Source organism: Mesoplodon mirus (assembly GCF_964341445.2).
Source record: "Mesoplodon mirus genome assembly, chromosome: 7".
In the NCBI taxonomy this organism is placed as follows: Eukaryota; Metazoa; Chordata; class Mammalia; order Artiodactyla; family Ziphiidae; genus Mesoplodon; species Mesoplodon mirus.
The window spans coordinates 97572759-97596983 of NC_138983.1; the positions used below are offsets into that span (position 1 = coordinate 97572759).

The 24225-nt window shown below is 39.2% G+C and overlaps 1 long non-coding RNA gene and 1 pseudogene across 2 annotated transcripts in view; both read left to right on the plus strand.

Annotated features, from left to right (window-relative positions):
• Positions 1-24225, plus strand: part of LOC309807709 — an 82437-nt gene that overhangs the window by 17210 nt on the left and 41002 nt on the right. The gene's annotated exons all lie outside the window — the stretch shown is intronic.
• Positions 18273-22603, plus strand: LOC309808083 (3-hydroxyisobutyrate dehydrogenase, mitochondrial-like; annotated as a pseudogene). Its single transcript has 2 exons — positions 18273-18284; positions 21390-22603. The product of its transcript is annotated as a 3-hydroxyisobutyrate dehydrogenase, mitochondrial-like (transcript).

Genomic DNA, 24225 nt, shown 5'->3' on the forward strand with positions numbered 1-24225 from the left:
CCAAATTCATTGATTAGCTCTAGTAGTTTTCTGGTAGCATCTTTAGGATTCTCTATGTATAGTATCATGTCATCTGCAAACAGTGACAGCTTTACTTCTTCTTTTCCAATTTGGATTCCTTTTATTTCCTTTTCTTCACTGATTGCTGTGGCTAAAACTTCCAAAACTAAGTTGAATAAGAGTGGTGAGAGTGGGCAGCCTTGTCCTGTTCCTGATCTTAGTGGAAATGGTTTCAGTTTTTCACCATTGAGGACGATGTTGGCTGTGGGTTTGTCATATATGGCCTTTATTATGTTGAGGAAAGTTCCCTCTATGCCTACTTTCTGCAGGGTTTTTTATCATAAATGGGTGTTGAATTTTGTCGAAAGCTTTCTCTGCATCTATTGAGATGATCATATGGTTTTTCTTCTTCAGTTTGTTAATATGGTGTATCACATTGATTGATTTGCGTATATTGAAGAATCCTTGCATCGCTGGAATAAACCCCACTTGATCATGGTGTATGATCCTTTTAATGTGCTGTTGGATTCTGTTTGCTAGTATTTTGTTGAGGATTTTTGCATCTATGTTCATCAGTGATATTGGCCTGTAGTTTTCTTTCTTTGTGACATCCTTGCCTGGTTTTGGTATCAAGGTGATGGTGGCCTTGTAGAATGAGTTTGGGAGTGTTCCTTCCTCTGAAATTGTTTGGAAGAGTTTGAGAAGGATGGGTGTTAGCTCTTCTCTAAATGTTTGATAGAATTTGCCTGTGAAGCCATCTGGTCCTGGGCTTTTGTTTGTTGGAAGATTTTTAATCACAGTTTCAATTTCAGTGCTTGTGATTGGTCTATTCATATTTTCTATTTCTTCCTGATTCAGTCTTGGCAGGTTGTGCATTTTAAGAATTTGTCCATTTCTTCCAGGTTGTCCATTTTATTGGCATAGAGTTTCTTGTAGTAATCTCTCATGATCTTTTGTATTTCTGCAGTGTCAGTTGTTACTTCTCCTTTTTCATTTCTAATTCTATTGATTTGAGTCTTCTCCCTTTTTTTCTTGATGAGTCTGGCTAATGGTTTATCAATTTTGTTTATCTTCTCAAAGAACCAGCTTTTAGTTTTATTGATCTTTGCTATCGTTTCCTTCATTTCTTTTTCATTTATTTCTGATCTGATCTTTATGATTTCTTTCCTTCTGCTAACTTTGGGGTTTTTTTGTTCTTCTTTCTCTAATTGCTTTAGGTGCAGGGTCAGGTTGTTTACTCGAGATGTTTCCTGTTTCTTAAGGTGGGATTGTATTGCTATAAACTTCCCCCTTAGAACTGCTTTTGCTGTGTCCCATAGGTTTTGGGTCATTGTGTCTCCATTGTCATTTGTTTCTAGGTATTTTCTAATTTCCTCTTTGATTTCTTCAGTGATCACTTCGTTATTGAGTAGTGTACTGTTTAGCCTCCATGTGTTTGTATTTTTTACAGATCTTTTCCTGTAATTGATGTCTAGTCTCATAGCATTGTGGTCGGAAAAGATACTTGATAAAATTTCAATTTTCTTAAATTTACCAAGGCTTGATTTGTGACCCAAGATATGATCTGTCCTGGAGAATGTTCCATGAGCACTTGAGAAAAATGTGTATTCTGTTGTTTTTGGATGGAATGTCCTATAAATACCAATTAAGTCCATCTTGTTTAATGTATCATTTAAAGCTTGTGTTTCCTTATTTATTTTCCTTTTGGATGTTCTGTCCATTGGTGAAAGTGGGGTGTTAAAGTCCCCTACTATGAGTGTGTTACTGTCGATTTCCCTTTTTATGGCTGTTAGTATTTGCCTTATGTATTGAGGTGCTCCTATGTTGGGTGCATAAATATTTACAATTGTTATATCTTCTTCTTGGATCGATCCCTTTATCATTATGTAGTTTCCTTCTTTGTCTCTTCTAATAGTCTTTATTTTAAAGTCTATTTTGTCTGATATAAGAATTGCTACTCCAGCTTTCTTTTGATTTTCATTTGCATGGAATATCTTTTTCCATCCCCTTACTTTCAATCTGTATGTGTCTCTAGGTCTGAAGTGGGTCTCTTGTAGACAGTATATATATATGGGTCTTGTTTTTGTATCCATTCAGCCAATCTGTATCTTTTGGTGGGAGCATTTAGTCCATTTACATTTAAGGTAATTATTGATATGTATGTTCCTATTCCCATTTCCTTAATTGCTTTGGGTTCGTTATTGTAGGTATATTTCTTTTGTTGTGTTTCTTGCCTAGAGAAGTTCCTTTAGCATTTGTTGTAAAGCTGGTTTGGTGGTGCTGAACTCTCTCAGCTTTTGCTTGTCTGTAAACGTTTTAATTTCTCCATCAAATATGAATGAGATCCTTGCTGGGTAGAGTAATCTTGGTTGCAGGTTTCTCTCCTTCATCACTTTAATTATGTCCTGCCACTCCTTTCTGGCTTGTAGAGTTTCTGCTGAGAGATCAGCTGTTAACCTGATGGGGATTCCCTTGTGTGTTATCTGTTGTTTTTGCCTTGCTGCTTTTAATATGATTTCTTTGTGTTTAATTTTTGACAGTTTGATTAATATGTGTCTTGGCGTATTTCTCCTTGGATTTGTTCTGTATGGGACTCTCTTTGCCTTCTGGACTTGATAAACTATTTCCTTTCCCATATTAGGGAAGTTTTCAACTATAATCTCTTCAAATATTTTCTCAGTCCCTTTCTTTTTCTCTTCTTCTTCTGGAACCCCTATAATTCGAATGTTGGTGCATTTAATGTTGTCCCAGAGGTCTCTGAGACTGTCCTCTGTTCTTTTCATTCTTTTTTCTTTATTTTGCTCTGCATCAGTTATTTCCACTATTTTATCTTCCACATCACTTATCCGTTCTTCTGCCTCAGTTATTCTGCTATTGATCCCATCTAGAGTATTTTTCATTTCATTTATTGTGTTTTTAATCGATGCTTGATTCATCTTAGTTCTTCTAGGTCCTTGTTAACTGTTTTTTGCATTTTGTCTATTCTATTTCCAAGATTTTGGATCTTGGAAATAGAATCTTGGATCATCTTTACTATCATTATTCTGAATTCTTTTTCAGGTAGACTGCCTATTACCTCTTCATTTGTTAGGTCTGGTAGGTTTTTATCTTGCTCCTTCACCTGCTGTGTGTTTTTCTGTCTTCTCATTTTGCTTCTCTTACTGTGTTTGGGGTCTCCTTTTTGCAGGCTGCAGATTCGGAGTTCCCATTGTTTTTGGTGTCTGTCCCCAGTGGCTAAGGTTGTTTCAGTAGGTTGTGTAGGCTTCCTGGTGGGGGGGACTAGTGCCTGTGTTCTGGTGGTTGAGGCTCGATCTTGTCTTTCTGGCGGACAGGTCCATGTCTGGTGGTGTGTTTTGGGGTGCCTGTGGCCGTATCATGTTTTTAGGCAGCCTTTCTGCTAATGGGTGGGGTTGTGTTCCTGCCTTGCTAGTTGCTTGGCATAGGGTGACCAGCACTGTAGCCTGCTGGTCGTTGACTGAAGCTGGGTGCTGGTGTTGAGATGGAGATCTCTGGGAGATTTTCGCCGCTTGAGATTATGTGGAGCTGGGAGGTCTCTTGTGGACCCGTGTCCTGAAGTTGGCTCTCCCACTTCAGAGGCACAGCACTGACTCCTGGCTGCAGCACCAAGAGCTTTTCATCTACCCGGCTCAGAATAACAGGGAGAAAAAGTAGAAAGAAAGAATTAGTAGAAGAAAGAAAGAAAGAGAGAAAGAAAGGAAGAAGGAAAGGAAGGAAGGAAGGAAGAAAGAAAGGAGGGAGGGAGGGAGGAAGCACGGAAAGAAAGAAAAGGGAGGGAGGGAGGAAGGAAAGAAAAAGAGTGAAGGGAGGAAGGAAAGAAAGACAGGACGGAGGGAGGAAGGAAAGAAAAAGAGTGAAAGGAAGAAGGGTGGTAGTGAGGGAGGAAGGAAAGAGACAGGAGGGAGGGAGGGAGGAAGGAAAGAAAAAGAGTGAAAGGAAGAAGGGAGGGAGAAAGGAAAGAAAGAGAGAAAGAAGGAAAGGAGGGGCGGAGGGAGGGAGGGAGGAAGGGAAGGTAGGAAAAAAAGAGCGGGTAAAGTAAAATAGAATAAAGTATAAAATATAGTAGCGTTATTAAAATTAAAAAGTAATTATTGAAAAAAAAACGGACTGATAGAACCCTGGGACATATGGTGGAAGCAAAGCTATACAGAGAAAATCTCACACAGAAGCATACACAAACACCTTCACAAAAAGAGAGCAGGGGGAAAAATCGAAAATCTTCCTCTCAAAGTCCACCTCCTCAATTTGGGATGATTCGCTGTCCATTCATGCACTCCACAGACGCAGGGCACATCAAGTGGACCGTGGAGCTTTAATCCGCTGCCTCCGAGGCTGCACAGAGAGATTTCCCTGTCTCTTCTCTGCTCTCACAGCTCCCGGGTCTCAGCCTTGGACCTGGCCCCGCCTCTGCGCGTAGGTCGCCGGAGGGCGTCCGTTCTTCGCTCAGACAGGACGGGTTTAAAGGAGCCGCTGATTCGGGGGCTCTGGCTCACTCAGGCAGAGGGGAGGGAGGGGCGCGCAGTGTGGGGCGGGCCTTCGGCGGCAGAGGCCGGCGTGACGTTGCACCAGCCCGAGGTGCTCCGTGCGCTTTCCCGGGGAAGCCGTCCCTGGGTCCCGGGACCCCGGCAGTGGCGGGGTGCACAGGCTCCCCGGAAGGCGGGGTGGACAGTGACCTGCGCTCACACACAGGCCTTGTGGCGGCGGCAGCAGCAGCCCCAGCGTCCCACGCCCTTCTCCGGGGTCCGCGCCTTTAGCCGCGGCTCGCGCCCGTCTCTGGTGCTTCTTTAAGCAGTTCTCTTAATGCCCTCTCCTCGCGCACCAGGAAACAAAAGGGAAGAAAAAGTCTCTTGCCTCTTCGGCAGCTCCAGACTTTTTCCCCCGGACTCCCTCCGGCCTAGCCGTGGTGCACTAACCCCTTCAGGCTCTCTTCCTGCCGCCAGCCCCAGTCCTCTCCCCAGTCCTCTCCCTGCGCTCCGACTGAAACCCGATACCCGAGCCTCAGCTCCCAGCGCCCCCCCCCCCCCCCCCCGCGGTGGCCGAGCAGACAAGCCTCTTGGGCTGGTGTGTGCCTGAGGGCACCGATCCTCCCTGCCGGAATCTCTCCGCTTTGCCCTCCACACCCCTGTTGCTGTGCTCTCCTCCGCTACTTCGAAGCTTTCCCCCTCCGCCACCCGCAGTCTCCGCCCGCGAAGGGGCTTCTAGTGTGTGGAAACCTTTCCTCCTTCATGGCTCCCTCCCACTGGTACAGGTCCCGTCCCTATCCTTTTGTCTCTGTTTATTCTTTTTTCTTTTGTCCTACCCAGGTATGTGGGGAGTTTCTTGCCTTTTGGGGGGGTCTGAGGTCTTCTGTCAGCGTTCAGTAGGTGTTCTGTAGGAGTTGTTCCACGTGTAGATGAATTTCTGATGTATCTGTGGGGAGGAAGGTGATCTCCGCGTCTTACTCTTCCGCCATCTTCCTCCGGGTTCTGTGTACATTTCTTTTTGTCTTTAGCTTTTCAGTATATATTATGCATGGTTAATTACAGTATATTAAAATACTATTTTCCAAAGTTACTTAGGTTAGCTCTTTTCCACCTCCTTCAGTGTGTTTTTTTTCTTCTGCAGTGTGAGAAAATCCAGTACTTTGTGTTCAACTCAGACTACCAAACCAGAAGTTCTAGCAGAAAAGGTGATAATCCATATGTGCAGTAAGATCCCCAGGTGATTCTTTTCATTGGAGAAATATGAGGAACACTGCTTGACGTCTGTACAACTGAGATGTCTAAAATGAAACTTCAATTATTCCTTCTTCCAAACTGTCCCATCCTGCAAATCTTTTCTTCCTCAGTGAATGGTGCCATGATTCACACAAAAAGTAACTCAATGCAAAAACCTGGGAATGGTCCTCAATTCCTTCCTTTTCTTCACTTTCTGCATAGACTGCATCATTAGGTCCTCTGGAATCTCATCTCTCTCTCTCTCATCACTTATATAATGTTTCTCTTCATCTTCATTGCCACCATCTTAGCCACTACCATTTCTCCTTTGCTCTACTTGAACAGCCTAGTATCTACACAACTATCTTTTCATTTAATTGCTTTCTCTTGCATCTATGATAAAGTCAAAATCCTTAGCCTTATAGATTCTGGCCTTGCCTTTTCTTGTAAGTTGTATTTTCATACTTATAAGTACAGGCACACTCACATACACACACACGTATAGTTGGTATTGTTAGTTTAGGTTTTGTTTGCCCTCCCATCCTAGCATGAGAAAACTAAGAAACAAAGTCAAACCAAAAAAAAAAAAACTTTAAAAATAAATTTGAATAATATCCTTTCCCTCCAGAACATTTCTCTAAAGCAGTATTACCATTAATGGCAGTACAGACCAGAATTTTTTCCCTTAGACATAAAGGTATGGTGAAGAAGTCTCATTAAAAACTGGAATCTAAGCTTTCAATGTCAAATTCTGTCTCTGATCTTCTGCAGTAAGCCATAATGATTAAAGTATAGGAATCTGAATCAGAGGTCTGGTTTAGTATAATCTTTTTTGTAATAAGCTTTGTACCTTAGACAAGTCATTTATCTCTCCATTCCTTAATTTCTTCATTTATAAACGGAGATGTTAAGAGTATTGATATTCAAGGCTAATGAAAAAAGAATGCATCTAAGTACTGTATCAAACACTTTAAAAAGTGACCAGTTCAGGTTCTCTGCCCATTTTTAAATTGGAATATCTGGGGTTTTTTGGTATTAAATTGTATGATTTCTTTAGATAATTTGGATATTAACTCCTTATCAGATATATCATTTGAAAAAATCTTTCATTCAGTAAGTTACCTTTTCATTTTGTGATGGTTTTCTCCTCTCTGCAAAAGCTTTTCAGTTTGATATAATGACACTTGTTTAATTTTACTTCTGTTGGCCATGCCTGAGGAGATAGACCCCCAAAAAATATTGCTAAGATCGATGTCAATGTATTTTTCCTAGGGGTTTTATGGTTTCAGGTCTTAAATGTGAGTCTTTAATCCATTTTAAGTTTATTTTTATGTATGGTATAAGGAAATAATTCAGTTTCACTCTTTTACAAGTAGTTGTCCAATTTTCCTAACACCATTTATTGTCTTTATTTCATTGTATGTTCTTGCCTCCTTTGTTGTAGATTAATTGATCACATAACTGTGGGTTCATTTCTGGGCTCCCTATTCTATTCCACTGACCTATGTGTCTGTTGTTATGCTAATACCATACTGTTTTGATTACTATAGCTTTGTAGTATAGTCTGAGATCAGTGCATGTCATACCACCAGCTTTGTTTTCCTTTCTCAATATAGCTTTGGTTATTGGAGGTTGTTTGTTTGTTTGGATGATTCTATACAAATTTTAGGATTATTTGTTCTAATTCTGTGAAAAATGCCATTGGTATTTTGATAGGGGTTACATTGCTTTGGGAATACATACAAATGACCAAAAGACACATGAAAAGATGCTCAATATCACTCATCATCTGGGAAATGCAAATCAAAACCACAGTGAGATATCACCTTACACCTGTCAGAATGGCCATCATCCAAAAGGGAACCCTTGTGCACTGTTAGTGGGAATGTAAATTGGTGCAGCCCCTATGGAAAACAGTACAGAGGTTCCCCCAAATGTTAAAAATAGAATTACCATATGATCCAACAATTCAACTTCTGAGTATCTATCCAAAGAAAACAAAGACACTAATAAGAAAGGATGTATGCACCCCTCTGTTCATTGGAGCATTACTTATACTAGCCAAGATATGGAAGAAACCAGTGTCCATAAATAGATGAGTGGATAAAGAAGATGTGGTGTATATATACACACATATATAATGAAACAGTACTTAGTCCTAAAACAGAATGAAATCTCTTCACTTGCAGCAACATGGATTGACCTAGAGTACTAGGTGTGCTAAGTGAAATGAGTCAGACGGAGAAGAACAAATACTGTATGATTTCACTTACATGTGAAATCTAAAAAAGAAAACCAAAGAGAAACAAACTTGTAGATACAGAGAACAAACTGGTGATTACTAGAGGGGAAGGGGGATGGGGACTGAGAGAAATAGGTGAAGGGGATTAAGTGGTACAAATTTCCAGTTATAAAATAAATGTCTTGGGGATGCAATCTACCGCATAAGGAATATAGTCAATAATACTGTAATAATTTTGTATGGTGATATATGGTTACTAGACTTATCATAGTGACCAATTCAAATGTATTTAGATGTTGGATCACTATGTTGAACACTTGAAACATAATATTGTATGTCAACTCTACTTCAATAAAAAGTGACCAGTTAACATTAATTGGTATTATAATTACATTTTCTCTTCATAAAGGCACATTTTATTGATTTTTTCATTATAAAGTATAAAAGTACCTTTTACTTTCAAGATGAGTTCTAAGATTACTTGCTAATGTTAATGTGGTAATTTAAAATACGTCTAGATATAATTTAATTTTAATTGCCTAACACAAATATGTCTGATATTCACCATTATGAATTCAAACCTATTACTAAAGATGTCAAATGAGTCACCAAAACATTTTTGTGTACTGCCTCTCATTGAACCCTAAATGCTAACAAGACTTTTTGTTGGAATGAGGGATCAAAGTTTTATACTCTTTAAGAACTAATGCCATAGCTGTTTTATTTTTATAAATAAGGCTCTTTCCGTTTACTTTGTAGTGTACAATTTTTGACTGGCCTGGAAAGAGAAAAATTATTCTTTGGACTGACAAAAATGATAAAGAGGCTCATTGCTGATGAAGGGAAGAAGACAAAGAAGAATAGAGAAAGAAGGATTAGTTCCTCTTTCAAAAGGGGGGCAAGATACTAGAGCTTTCTGCAGGGAAACTGAAGCACACCTTTCTTTCTGAGATTTGAAAGGAAGAGATGCCCTACATTTAAATATCATTTAAAAATGAACCTAGCTAATCATCCAGTGAGGAAGAAAAGAGTAAAATAGCCTTTGACCAAGTCTTTTCTGTGGTGTTAAGTGCAACTAATTATAATGAATATCACATATCTAATGAGTTCAAGAATTCCCTTTGGAAGAATTGGTCTGTCCTTTACAAAAAAGAGAGTTCAAGTGAGTTATTTGCATTTGGTAGGGAAGCTCTACTGTCTAAATCATACTCATTTAAAGGTGAAGTTCAGGGCTTCCCTGGTGGTGCAGTGGCTGAGAGTCCACCTGCCGATGCAGAGGACACAGGTTTGTGCCCCGGTTTGGGAAGATCCCACATGCCGCGGAGCGGGTAGGCCCATGAGCCATGGCCGCTGAGCCTGCGTGTCCGGAGCCTGTGCTCTGCAACGGGAGAGGCCACAACAGTGAGAGGCCCGCGTATCGAAAAAAAAAAAGGTCCAGTTCAAAGTCTGCCATAATTTGTTATTATATATGTAATTTTTGAATGTAATATACAGTTACATATGTATATAACATCAACAAGAAAGTGACCCACTTTAAAGTCCCACTTTAGAGTGACCCAGTTTAGAGTCAAGAAAATGTATAAGTGAAGTGTAAAAGGGTTGGAATAGATATACCATAACAGTAACAACAAAACAAAACAAGAAAACAACAACAAAACTGGGGTGGCTAATATCAGAAAAATATATATTTTAAGACGAAAATTTTTACTAGAGACAAAGATATTTTATTTTTATTTATTTTTTCACTATTTATTTCATTTTTTAAAAAAAATTTAATCAGTTATACATATACATATACATATGTTCCCATATCCCCTCCCTTTTGCATCTCCCTCCCGCCCTCCCTATCCCACCCCTCCAGGCGGTCACAGAGCACCGAGCTGATCTCCCTGTGCTATGTGGCTGCTTCCCACTAGCTATCTACCTTACGTTTGGTAGTGTATATATGTCCATGCCGCTCTTTCGCTTTGTCACAGCTTACCCTTCCCCCTCCCCATATCCTCAAGTCCATGAGACAAAGACATTTTAAACTGATAAATGATTATACCATAGAATGTATAATAATTATAAACTTACATGCACCTAACAACACAACTTCAAAATACAATGAAGCAAAATCGACACAACGGAAAAGAGAAACCGACAGTTCTACAATAATAGTTGGATACTTTAATACCTTTCTTTCAATAGTAGAACAGACAGAAAATCAACAAGAAAATTAAAAAAACTTGAACAACATTATCAGTCAACTAGACCTAACAGCCATCTATAAAACATTCCACCCAACAGCATCAGAATATACATTCTTTTCAAATGCACATGGATATACTATATGCTAGGCCATAAAACAAATTTCAGTACATTTTAAAGGATATAAACAATACAAAGAGTGCTCTCAGATGACAACAGAATGCAATAAGAAATCGTTAACAGAAAAAAATTTGTTGAAAATCACAAATGGAAATTAAACAATATATTCCTAAATAATTCATGGGTCAAGTAAGAACTCATAAAGGGAATTAGAAATAATTTGAGATGAATTAAAATGAAAGTATAACATATTAATACTTGATTGGTCGCACATAGTCTTTTGAAAAGCAGAGGGGTTAGACAAAGAGATCTAAATTAATTTAAAAAATCATTTATTATTCTGGGAATAAAAAGAACTGGGCTTAGTCTCAGTTTTGCCTTTCTTTATCTCTGTGTCTGTTGATCATCTTGGAATAGTCTTTACATAGTCAGAATACAGTTGCCATCTCAGGAATCAAATACTGTTATCTCTAGGGCTACCATAACAAGATACCACAAACTTGTTAGCTTAAAAGAACAGAAATTTATTTTATCACAGCTCTAGAGGCCAGAAGATCAAACTCAGAGTGTTGAGAGGGCCATGTTCTTTCTGACGCCTCAAGGGGAGGATCCTTCTTTGTCTTAACCAGATGCTGGTGGTGGCCATCAATCACTGGTGTTGGCATTTTTTGATTTGCAGCTGCATCACTCTGGTCTCTTCCACTGTTGTCACATAGAATTGTCTCTGTGTGTTCCTGTCTCTGGAAACAATTTAAATAGAAATGTCAATTTTAAAAAAACAAACTGTTGATTACTATGCTCTATTTAGATAGTTCCTCTAACCCACACCCACCTCCATTTCCCCATATGTATTTGAGAAGGAAAGAGGAACTCCTGTGAGCTATCCTATTGGAAAAAATCAATGATACATTGCTTTACTAGAGATGCCTCTTACCTAAAATATTTGAATTAAATATAAAATCTGGGGAAATTATCACCCAGTTTCCCTCTTCTAGAGGCATGATCTAAATGATAGGCAGCAGAATATTTTATAGCCATGAGGTTTGCTGACATTATTGATTTGATCCAGAATCTGTATTTTCTCTCTAAAGAAAACAGTACTCTCTCTTTCCTTTCTTTAATTTATAATGTTGATGTCTTAAGATTATTGTCAGAGAGGATGCTTGTAGTTCAAATGATTTGGCTGTATTTCACCAGTATTATTACAAGATAGTCAAACAATGGCTAGGCTCCAGTATAGACCTCGGTCCCTTTGTTCCACTGGGATACGGATGTGAAAGCCACTGTTTCCTTATATTCCAAAGACCAAATAAATAAAACAAGTAAATTAACACAAAAAAAAAACAAGTAAATGAAACTATCTTAAAACCAACTCTCTTTTCTTCCTCATCCATGTTAATTCTCTTCTACCTAAAATTACTTCCTGGAAGTGATTTTTATGTTTCTTAGAGCCTCTTTATGTATATATGCACACTAATGCATATAAAACTGTTCCTTGTAGATCTTTTACTTTTTCCATTTGAATAATTATTTTCACATGTCATATAGAGTTTATCCATTGTCCTAGATATGCATTTTTCCTGTGTATTTGAGAATCATAGGAAGATAAATTCTACTCTTGAAAATGTTAACTGGTGACTGAGACACAGAAAGCTATTCTTCTTATCATTTTTCAATAGTGAGTAGTAGATTCTGTAGGGGTGGAATTTTAAGATGTAAGTATACTGTTTTTCTACACTCCAATTATGTTCCCCTTATCATAGAAATTGACCAGTGAAGTGTGCTGCTGACTTTTCAGAATCCATGTACATACAATCCATTAAGTTATTAGATATAACGTTGGTCAGAAAAGCATACTGTGAAATGTTGCTTTTATTTAAACTCCCACTATTTTCACTCCAGGGTTTCAAGATTTGACTTCTTTATTGCCCTCTGGTGGTGGGCTCTCTGAACTGCATATTTCCGGGTCTGGAGCACATATCTTCCCGGAGGTATTTAGCTCCTCAGGTACAAGCTCAAGGGTAGATGATAAGAAGCATTCATATTTATTAAAACTAATTAAGAATATCAGTAGCCTGACTGTTGTTTCTAAAAATATAAACTATTTATCCTTCTGTTGTCAAACAACCATATTTCATGAAAAGAAGTATAAATCCTTTTTTGCTTGCAATAAAAGAACAATGATTGAAGGTATTCTTCATTTGGACCAATACCTTCTCTGAAAATATAAGTTAAAATAGGAGTTGAACTTTGCAAAATATTCTTTAGTAAATAAAACTCCACATATAATTTCAAATTATCATTGAATTTTACCTTAAATTTAAATATCTATATTGACTTAAATGCTGTACTCTGTAATTTCAGATGATTCCCTCCTTTATATCTTCTTCCTCTCTTCAACAAATAAAATACATATGAATGCCTAACATGAGGTAGGGTATTCTCTGTGAAATAATGATGTTGGTATACTTGATTTTGACTTAGCAGAGGGATTGAGCCTCTGTTGGTGAATTCTCCCCAGATGGTGCGTGGGGAGAGGGTCAGGCATGTCTCTGTGCTCCTGAAGTTTTCTCTGTGAAACTGTCAACCTCCAATATCAGAAATAACTTCCTTCGTCAGAAGGGATTTTCAGACATTAAAAGTTTTCTCTTAAAGTGCAAGTATTTTTAAAATCTATAAAATATAGGGCATTATACATTTTCTTTAGTTACTACAAGCTGAATTTTAACTGAGAAGACTGGGGACTCCATGTATGTGTACATGCATGCATGCGTGCATGTTTGTGTGCTACACACGTGTCTGTGTGTGTGTGTGTGTAGGTCTACTGAGGATACAGAACATATTCTGGACATGAACGAGCAGTGGTGTATCAGAAGGGAAAAGAATATAAAGGACCAGCTTCACCTGCTTAATTTCTCCCCTGACCTGGTGTCGTCTTATTTTCCACCATCCTTTGCTGATCTGTATACTAAATACCCAGGGTTCCTGGGTACCCCCAGGTACCTCTGTAAGTTTTACAAGCCTATCAATATCCCATGTACAGTGGATGGAACCTGGACTTTTTGCCCATATAGTTTTCCTTTCCCTCAGAGTTTTTGTCTGAGTTATGTCATGGGGTAGGTACTGTTGTGAAAATTTGTGCTCACTTGTTAAATAGAAACTACTTATTTAACTGTTTAAACAAATAAACAGTATCTTGAGTCAGTTGCACGGCACCTCCAGTCTCCGCAAAGCAGAGTTACTTTGGGACAGGAAGTTCTTTTAGTTTCCCCTTAAATCAAAATACAAAGTTATTGAGCAATTCTAGGACCAACCCTATAGTTGCAAACTTGGGAAGAGATCACAGGATTCTGTAATCGTCTGCTTATCCCCTTACTGGGACAGCAAATAGCTCAATAGTTCTTATACTGAAGTTAAAAGGAAGAATAATACCGGAACAAAGTCTGCATTTAAAGTCTGTGTCTTATTTTTATTTTCTCTTGGCACATAGTAGGTAACCGTTAAATGTTCTCTTGATAAATATTAAAAACACACAAGATACTTCATATACTAGGGGTCATAAAATTTCAACTTTTCTTTTGGCGTAGGGGTTGATGATGAAAAGTTTGGAAACTTCTGGTCCATGTTAATGTTCCTGCTTTGAGAACTGCAGGGCGCAGCTTTTAGATGGAAAAGGTTGCCAAGAGGACCAGAAGTAGAATAAAAGCATTTATGTAATTCTTCCTTATAATTTCATTTATTGGTTTTCAGCATCTAACTTCGAAAAGTTGCCTGAGGCTGCCTAGGGTCTGCAATAAGGATCACAGCTGTGCTGTCCTACCCCCTCCCCACACGTGGGAACAGAGCCTCCCCAGCAGTGCTCATAGAGCCCCATGGCTTTCCGCCCACCTCGGTACTGCTCAAGGCAGTGGCTTTTTTCTACCAGCCTCACCCTTCTCCATGTGAATCTTTTTCTTCTTTCCAGTTTTATTGAGATGTAATTGACATATAACACTGTATAAGTTTAAGGTGTACAGCATCATAATTTGATACATGTATATATTGCAAAATGATTACCACAATAAGGTTAGTTAACACATCCATGACCTTACACAATTAATTACCTTTGTGTGTGTGTGTGTGTGTGTGTGTGTGTGATGAGAACATGTAAGATCTACTATCTCAGAAACTTTTGAGTATGCAATAGTGTTGTTAACTATAGTCACCATGCTGTACATCAGACTCCCAGGATTTATTCATCTTATAACTGGAAGGTTATACCCTTTGACCAACAACTCCCCATTTCCTCCACTCCCCAGCCCTTGACGGCCACCATTCTACTCGGTTTCTGTGAGAGCAGCGTTTTTAGATTACACGTAAAAGTGAGATTATGCAGTGTTTGTCTTTCTCTCTCTGAGTATTTCACTTAGCATAATGCCCTCAAGGTTCATCCAAGTTGTTGCAAATGGCAAGATTCCCTTATTTTTTAAGGCTGAATAACATTCCATTCTACATATGTGCCATATTTTCTTTATTCATTTGTCTGTCAATGGACACTATAGAAACAGAAACTCACTCAGTTCCTACAAGTGTCCAAGGTAACAATAGACAAAATATGGATGTTGGTGGGTGTAGATCCAGGCAATAGGTTAGACTACATCCCACAGGCAGGAAGGCCACTATTTTAGGAGGAGCTGCTTTGAATATGAATCAAATAATAATTGATTTATGTATCACCAGTTCAGAACTAACTCATCTGTTTTAGACACCTCACCATAGATATGAAATGAGAATGAGTGGAAAAGGAGGCTTCTGAAGGCAAACAGTCATAAAACCCATTATTATTCTGTAAAAAGGAGACTATACAGTCTTACCTTTAGAACCTCAAATCAAACAAAGACATGTAGCAGCCTCAGTAGGATATAATCACAACAGAAAAAATAGAAGCAGAAGGCAGAGGAAAAAGAAGTGCCATTTGGTATGGGAATAACTAGTTCTGTATGTCTCAAAAGCCTCCTATAAACATGTCTGGGTGTCAATATAGTGTAATAATATATATAAACCCTGAGTCTTAAGAAAAAAGAACTGTATCTTTTGCTTTGTTTTAGAAAGGGACAGAAAGGTAACTATATTTGCTTTAATAAATACAGAGACTTAGTGCACTTAAATATTTGATCAAATAATTTAAAAAATGTTTCTTACAGCATACATCATTTTCTGATGAAACGGGTAAAATAAGGTTCTAGGGTGTGAGGAGGGCATGAGGTATTATACACATTTTCTTTTCTATCCTTTTGTAGCTGAATATCCTTTTCCAGGCCTAAAGAAGTAGTAAAATTATGGATCTAAGATTGAATAAAAGGTTTCATAGACATATTTTACATATATGCCATTAGATTTCCACAGAGTTATTTCAGGCTGTGACAGGCCGCTTGCTTGAGCTGAGACCCCTCTAAACAAAGCCCAGGAAGAAACTAACAACTGTGAAAGCCAACTTATTTCTTCTGTGAGTAACTTGGCTGCAGAGCAGACTAATTACCCCTTTAACCACACTGTTTGAACTCATTGTACTTATCTGGGAATCACTATTCTGAAAGTAGAGAAGGGGACTAGGGAAGTTAAAAGAGACAAAAGATGTAAATATGGTCTCTTTGCAGAATCTCAAGGGTCAGGCAACAGGCTTATTTCTGATGGTTTTAAAAAGAGAAGCTGAGCTGTGGTTTAAAGGTCCACTTTGGAATTCAAGTTCTACCTCAGGTGCAGCCTGAATGCTAGTCTCCACCTGGAGTGAATCACTGAAGGATCATTTCTCAGCACACAGTCAGTGTTTTTTAAATTTTCATATTATTTTATCCCAGTGAATAATACTGATGAGGGATTTTGAAACTATTACATTCCGCCAAAGGACTTGATTTTGTAATGATACCAAACCTTGGAAAATAAAGGAAGTAGAGATTGGTGAATCCTTGACAAATGATTAGAGTTTTAACTGATTGTTTCATAAGGAAAGATAGGGAATGGATCATTTAGGAACCTGAATGAATACTTTGAATCTCATCTATTTCTGTTAAAACTACAGGTTAGTTGAGCTCAAAAATTGTAGGTACAAAAATTGTGTTTTTTGGTAATAACATTTGTTTTAACCCTTCTCTCAATTATGCATTTAAATGTTGACCAATTCACAAGTAACTGTTTACAGTCAATGGATTGGCCAGTGGCTTTGGGGTCATTCATTTTACAGTCTGGGATTTCCAGTGTGATCTTTATCTTCCCATGTATACTCTATTTCATACATTTTATTAGCAGCAGTAGTAGAAATGGTAGCAGCAGTATCATTATTATTTAGTTAGAGTAGAATTGTTTCTGTAACTTCTTACGCTCAGACATATACTAAGCAACACACATTTTGAAAGCACTGGTGTTGGAGTAAATTCGATGTTGATGAGACTAGTCACTGCCCTTAAAGGAGCTTGTCTTCTAGTTGGAAAGATGTGACATATACAATAATCTGAGGCAGTAAGTAAATACATGGGTCTGAGGGCAGAAGATCCTGAAGGAAGCAAGCTGCAAAGAACTCATTTTGAATCCTGGCATTAATATTGGCAGATCTCCTCACACCTTTTTAGGACAGTTATAGACAAAGCAAGTAGGACTGGAGAATACACTACAATGGCCAAAATAAGATTTAATGTCATTTCAGCCTAGGGGATTCTTTCTAGGCTTTGAGCATATGATAATTTAAATGCCACCTAAATAGTAAACTTACTTTAATGCTGACAATGTAGAAAAGATATTTTGCTGCAAAAGTATACACAGTAGTAACAAGTGGATTTTGGAAGAAACTAATATTTTGTCTTATACTGATACTACACTATTGCCCTAGACCTAGCAGCAGCCTTTACTCTTTGTTGTTTTCTTCTAAGACTAAAGAGCCTCTTTATTTTTTTCCACCAACAGATCTCAGAGCAATCTGAGTGCACTGGCCAGTTGGGACACAATTATCATTAGAATTTTTGGCTAGAGAAGAAAGCTCCTAATTTAAGAATGGCTTTTTGCCTTCTGAGAGCTCAGAAGAGCAAATTGCAAGCCATCTACATTTATAAAACATGTTTTAGTATGGAAAATTTCAAACATCTACAGAAGTAAAAAGAAAGAAGTAGAAACGTTCATCAATTGTTCTCATCAAATGTCCATTTCAGGCCAATACATTTTCTCTACACCCTCTCTGACTACTACCGCCATAATCCCCAGCAATTTTAGAGCAAATCCCAGGTTTCTTTTTCTCAGTGAAAACGTCAGTATACATATTTCTAAAATGCAAGAACTGCCCTTTGTAAGCTCAACTATGTCATTATCACACATCCGCAAATAATAATAATTCCTTAATATCAACAAATAGCCAGTCAGTTCATGTTTCCTTGATTGTCCTATACATGTATTTTTATTTTAATAACCATTATTTATTTGATTGCTGATCCAAACACAATTTCTTTTAAAGTATAGGTTTAAAAGAACTCAATTTGCTCATTTTTCTTGCAAGTATTTGTCATTGAATTCAAAGCATTCATCCAGTAGGGTTCCCAACTGTCTGGATTATGCTGATTGCATCCCCTTTATGCTTATATATTTATCATGCTCCTTTGGCCCATGTATTTACTGTCAGTTGGTAGATAGATCTAGAGCACTGACATAATTCAGGTGTGATTTTTTGTCAAGTTTACTTCATAGATAATATTGATGAATTCCAAAAGGAACTATAAAGTGTCTGTCTTACTGTGATGTTGCAGCCATTAATGATCAATGTCTAGATCCATTAATTTCTTAAGGGTACCAAATGGTGATAGTCTACTAATTAGATTATTATTCATTTACTAGTTAGAAGATTATTTCATCAACTACTTGGTTGCCCTGAGTTACAGTTTAATTAGGAAAGGAAGAATAAATGTTTCTTTTATTTTATTTACCAGTTTTACAAAAAAAGAAAAAAACAGGAGAGAGAAAGGTTGACTGCAAAGTAGCTTCCGAAGATGACTAATGAGGTATTTTCTTTCTTTGTTGTTGTTTTCAGTGAGGTTGTTATAAATATCGATGCAGAGATTGTCCCCTCTTAGGTTCACGGATCCTGTTCAAGTTGGTTCCTGAGTCCTTTCCACACAACCACAGTAGTCTTTGAAGTCTTCCCAGCTCTCTTGTACGACAAGGTGTAACAGGAACATCTAGTTCGTTTCTTATGCTGGATTTGAAATCAGCTATTTCTCCAAGGAGGCATTATCCACTGTGTTTATTCAAACTTGTGTTCCTTCTAGTTTAACCTTCTCTCGAGACATGATTTTTTTTAAACAAATTACTTACTGAATTTTTTCACCTTTTCAAATCTTGCTATACTCCAATCACTTCATTTCTGATTTTTTCTAATTTCTTTTATGTTTTTCTTAAAACCAGTTTCTATTCCTTTTAAAATTTCTTTTACTTTTTCCGCAATACCAGGCAATAAATTTCATTTGTTCTGTGGACGTGTCTTTCTGTCACGTTTTCAGGATTTGCTGGAACTTTCTTTTCACCCTTCTTTTTTCTTTTTTTTTCTCACTGATTTTCTACAGGATGTGAGTGGAATACTCTTCTGTCACTCATTTTTAAATGAAATAAGTTTCCACTTTAGGAGGGAATCATAGATCAGAATATAATTTCTAGCTTCAGAACTCCAGGGCTCACTATCTTCTATTCTTTTCACAACATAATTTTTAAAAATGACCTTAAAATTTCTAAAATCTTCCTCCTTGGCCCTTCTCTGCCCATTTACCCAGGGCTCCTCTTTCTTGTCCTTGTTGAGTATGGGGATTTGTTCTGGAATGGTGCTTTGGTTTGATAGGTGTCAAGGTTTCACAGACCCCAGAACACTTGGCATCCTCAGAACATTTCAAAGTTCTTGCACTCAGCTGCAAAGTGGAGCCTGCAACGTTCACTCCCGGTTTCTGTCGCTGTTCTCAGTGAGTTTTTCAATCTCAGTGAGTTCTTGAACCATAGTAACCTTTGGCTCTCCTGAAAGAGAGAGAGAGTCCTTCCCTCGTCTTCCTCCCACACACCTTGGGATACACATATGTAGGTCTTTTTCCTGTTGTTGATTTGTTCCTACCTGGCTGTATGTTGCAGTTAATGTGGACACCTTGTTGTAGATGTTGTCTGTGGGTTTTTGATCTTGCTATTCTAGATGCTTTTCTTTCTTCTTTGTGGGGGTGGGGGCTTGTGTATTGAGGGGAGGGGTGGCATATTCAGGGATAAAAATCTTCTCTGTAGCCACCATCATTTCCCCAGAATCCTCTGCCATTAATATTTAAAAGAGGGCTTCCCTGGTGGCGCAGTGGTTGGGAGTCTGCCTGCTGATGCAGGGGACACGGGTTCGTGCCCCGGTCCGGGAAGATCCCGCATGCTGTGGAGCGGCTGGGCCCGTGAGCCATGGCCGCTGAGCCTGCGCGTCCGGAGCCTGTGCTCTGCAACGGGAGAGGCCGCGACAGTGAGAGGCCCGCGTACCGCAAAAAAGAAAAAAAAAAATTTAAAAGAAAATCATAGGAATCATTATCCGGATCCTTAGGATAATCATTACATTGTATCTGTCTTTTTTCCAGGCTTCAAGCTGCCTGTGGCTCCCCACGTTAGTATACTGACATGACTGGGCAATGCCTAATTTGGCAGGTTCTTTCTGTACTACCTTCCTCCTAATCATGACAGTCTTGTATGCTATACGTAGTCTTCTTTACTGATAGGGAATTTAGAAAATACAGGAAGCCATGGGTTTAATAGCTGAAAGTGAAATTAATGTATTATTTTTCTCAGGTAAAATATCATAAGACTCCTTAGGCCAAAGTTGTAAAATGAAATCGCAAATTTCCTGGAATCATTTTGCAAATGTGAATGCCCACATAAAGTACACTAGGACTTGAATCCAAGGAATAACACATTTTTAGAGCCTCCAGATTTATAAACTTAGTACAATTCTGCATTACTTCTTAAGGCAACTGAAGAAAATAATTTTGTGATCAAATAAATATTGATTTTATTAACATAGTTATTTTAAAAGTTTATAAGGCTTTTAAAAAATGTTAAGGCTCTGTCAGCCTCATCAGTTGTTATTTCTTTTGTAGAATCTTGGATAAAGGAACAGTCGTTTGAGGGGAAACATGGTATAAAATGGGAAGATAATCTAACAGTGAAGATAGTTATATCTCTTCCTGTGTGATGAACTACTCCTAAGCTTGGTGGTTTAAAACAGCAGGCACTTTATCTCCTCACAATTTGTGAATCAGCAGAATGGGCTGGGATCCCCTGGGTGGATCTATCCTGCTTTCACCTGAGGTGACTACTGAGGCTGCCATCATCTGGTTGCTGGACTGGGGCTGGTTGCTTTCACATGTCTGGCCATTGATGCTGGCTGTGGCCTGGGCCTATTCTCCACTAGGTTAGCGAGGCTTCCTAACATGTCAGGTTTCCATGAGGACAAGCCCTAAAGCACGAGTACTCTCCAAGCTTCAGCTCTTGATATGCCATTGGGCCAAAGCAAGTCATGTGACCAAACCCAGGTCAAGGTGGAACAAAACTACACAGGGTGAGAAAACGGGGGGGAGGGGCATTTTCACTGGGGGTCAGTAGTCTAACAAACTGCTGCAATAACTATATAAAGAAAAGCCCCCCGGAGGACAACTGGCCAAAAATAAATGTGTGCGGGGTGGGGTGGGGGTTTGGCATGGGGGGGGAAAGGCAGTAAACAGGGGCTACCAAAATCTGAAGATTCTGGAATTTTTGGAAAATCCACTGGGATTACAGGAGTTAAACAACCATGTTCTGACACCAGAAGAAAGGTCCCAGTTGAGCATCAGGGAAGTCTAGCGCTCTTCCTCCATCGCATCAATTTCCACATTTCTTTGACTCAGCATATTTGTAGAATGAATCATGACTTTCTATAAATTTTTAGTTCAGTTTTTCAAAGAAATAGTGACCTCGCTTCTATCTGCTGTGCCACAAAAATGCCGTCGAAAAAAATTCCTTCTGTTAAATCTCTCACTAGGTGAAATTGTATGTGTAACCTAGTACCAAAGAGGTATTAAGAATCGCCACAGCCGAGCCGGCCCTCCGCACCACACACCCTATAGCAGCCAGTGGGTGAGCCGGGAGTCGAGGAGGTCACCGTGGGAAGGAGGGGCGCGGGCAACGTGTCAGCCTCCTTCCGTCTCCGTGGAGCCACCTCCTGCCTCTGGTACAGGGAGTCGTCTGCAGCAGCCATCGGTGGCCAGCCTTGCAGCGCTGTGTTCTAGGTCAGTAGCTTCCAAGACTCCAGTTGGATTCATTGGAGTAGGCAACGTGGGGAATCCAATGGCAAAAGAGCTCTTGAAACATGGCTAGCCACTCACTATTGCTGATGTGTTCCCTGATGCATGCAAAGAGCTGCTAGTTGCAAGTGAACCCGGTAGTGTCTTCTGCAGCGGATGTAGCCGAAAAAGGTGACAGAATTATTACAGTGCATCAGTGCGCTAGAAGCTTATACTGAAGCAAATGGAATTCAAAAAAAAGTGAAGAAAGACTATTAATAGATTCCAGTACTGTTGATCCTATGGTTTTGAGAGAATTGGCCAAAGAAGTTGAGAAAATGGGAGCAGTTTTCTCGGATGCTCCTGTTTCTGGTGGTGTGGGAACGGCTCGGTCTGGCAACCTCACATTTAGGATGGGAGGGGTTGAGCTGCTGTGGTGCATGGGCTCCCATGTGGTGCATCGTAGAGCTGTCGGGACTGGCCAGGCTTCGAAGATCTTCAAACACTTGCTGTTAGCTATTAGTAGGATTGGAACTGCTGAAGCTATGAATCTGGGACTCAGGTTAGGGCTTGACCCAAAACTCTTGGCTAAAATCCTAAATACGAGCTTAGGACGATGTTGGTCAAGTGACACTTACAATCCCGTACCTGGGGTGATGGATGGAGTTCACCTGGCTAATTACTATCAGGGCGGATTTGGAGCAACAGTCATGGCTAAGGATCTGGGATTAGCATGAGGCTCTGCTACCAGCACGAAGAGCCCAATCCTTCTGGGCAGTCAAGCCCATCAGATCTGCAGGGATGTTGTGCGAGAAGGGCTACTCTAAAAAAGACTTCTCATTCGTGGTCCAGTTTTTGCAAGAGGAGGAGACATTCTGAGTTTGCCCTCTGGCTGTGAACACTGAAACATTGAAACCAAACTGTGTCTTGGAGCCCCTTATGGCTCACTCCACAGGAAAATGGGCTTAATCAAAGGTCAACTGTCTGCTTTTGAGTGTCTAGGTCAGGGGTCCCCAACCCCTTGGCCTCGGACGGGTACCAGTCCACAGCCTCTTAGGAACTGGGCTGCACAGCAGGAGGTGAGTCGCAAGCAGGCCAGCTATAAGCTTCATCTGCCGCTCCCTATGGCTCACATTACCGCCTGAACCCCACACACCCCGCCTCCCCTCCCTGGAAAAATTTGCTTCCAGGAAACCGGTCCCTGGTTCCAAAAAGGTTAGGGACCTCTGGTCTAGGTCACAATAGATCCTGGGATTTTTCACCCATTTTAAACTGCTTATTCTTTTTATCTATTTAACAAACATATCATCTGTAATTTTTTTTTCTGCAAGCCACTGATGGTAACTGCTAGCTAGCTAGCTGATTGGCCTTTTTCAAAAGTTTGATTCCTGAGCATCTTCAGCGAAAACGCTGCCTACTTCACTCAGGATATTATTTACTCCACTTTACAAATAAAACTAAAATTGTTTTCAACAGGATAAAATCTATCCTCGAGGAAAGAAAAGAAACTGGTGTGAGAAAAGGTATTAGAGAAAGGGGAAGTATAGTGAATTACTACCTGTGTCCCTCAGAAAATTTGTCCTGTTATCCCAGTGGTGATATTCTTGCATTGAGATTACTGGTTTATTTTCTAGGAGTTGTTAAAGCAAGAGAACTCCTTGCTGCATGTTATGTAATTTGGACTCTGTTACAGTTATCTTGGTGTGCCCCTCTTGTAACAACTTCCCATACTCAGCAAACTGTTTTTTTCATATTTTTGCTTCCTTGTCCATTTTTACTGCATATTTTTTACTTCAAAAGAATGACATCTTTAGAACTGTTTCAGAGCCAGCGATGATATGTGCTTTAGATAATTATTACACTATGCTAAATATAACCATATTCTTTTGAATTGAAATAAATTTCTATGCTGATAAAAAAAGAGAGGCACATTTCATCAATGTTTAAATAGTATCCTTCCTCCTCTAAAACTTAAAATAGGATTCAGTCTGATTCCTAAAGGGTTATTTTCTTCAACAACAAGAGCTGACTTAGGCCATTTCTTGGCAGTGGAATCTGAGCATAGAGGTCTCTGTCTCACTGCCCTTTGATTCTCACTCACAGTATCCTGGGTGAATGTAATGGATGGGCGTGCCCTTATGACTTAGCCCACTGCTACTGCTCCTGATGAGGGTTAATGGTGTGGGCCACTTTAAATCTTGCCCAGCAAAGTGCTGACATCTGGGGTTTCCTATCAAGTTTACCAGATATTCCACAGTAATTTCATAATTTACACAACATAAAAACACTGATCTTGAGCTTAGGAAAGCATTTCATTTAAACAGATACAGAACACTACTCTACAAAATGGTTTAAAATTTGTGAGCAATTACATTAAATAAACTCTAATATAAATTAATCTAATACAAGTAAAGTAATAGTTGCAAAGCTACTGGTCGCTTCAGAAGCGGTGGCTACGGATAACTTCAAAGTTGTTTCCTCAGTGCATTAAGAGGCGAAACTATTTGCTGTCAACTTCTTCTTGGGGAAGCTTTTTTCCTTAGTTTGATGCTGATTCGCGTTATGAATGTATAGGAACCATTACTGGTTCTTCCTTTCCATATTCAGTGCACCATTATACTTCTATCCTCTTAAGATCTGGATATCTGTTACTGCTACTGTTGGCTGGAGCCTGGCAGGA